Source organism: Condylura cristata, unplaced genomic scaffold (genome assembly GCF_000260355.1).
Source record: "Condylura cristata isolate star-nosed mole 26May11 unplaced genomic scaffold, ConCri1.0 scaffold00008, whole genome shotgun sequence".
NCBI classification, from domain to species: Eukaryota; Metazoa; Chordata; class Mammalia; order Eulipotyphla; family Talpidae; genus Condylura; species Condylura cristata.
In genome coordinates, this window is record NW_004567109.1 from 6,728,485 (window position 1) to 6,728,783 (window position 299).

A 299-nucleotide genomic window follows, 5' to 3' on the forward strand; every position below is an offset into this window, starting at 1 on the left:
AGTGAATGAATGAGTGAGTGAGTGAGTGACTGAGTGAGTGAGTGAGTGAGCGAGTGAATGAGTGAGTGAGTGAATGAATGAGTGAGTGAGTGACTGAGTGAGTGAATGAGTGAGTGAGTGAGTGAATGAATGAGTGAGCGAGCGAGTGAGTGAATGAGTGAGCGAGTGAGCGACTGAGTGAATGAGTGAATGAGCGAGCGAGTGAGCGAGTGAATGAGCGAGCGAGTGAGCGAGTGAGCAAGTGAGTGAGTGAGCGAGTGAGTGAGCGAGTGAGTGAATGAGTGAGTGGAGTGAGTGAG

The 299-nt window shown here is 50.2% G+C and overlaps 1 protein-coding gene across 1 annotated transcript in view; it reads left to right on the forward strand.

The window, feature by feature from the left end:
• The window catches only part of ARHGEF10L (Rho guanine nucleotide exchange factor (GEF) 10-like), a 77,485-nt gene that overhangs the window by 37,116 nt on the left and 40,070 nt on the right, over positions 1 to 299 (forward strand). The gene's annotated exons all lie outside the window — the stretch shown is intronic.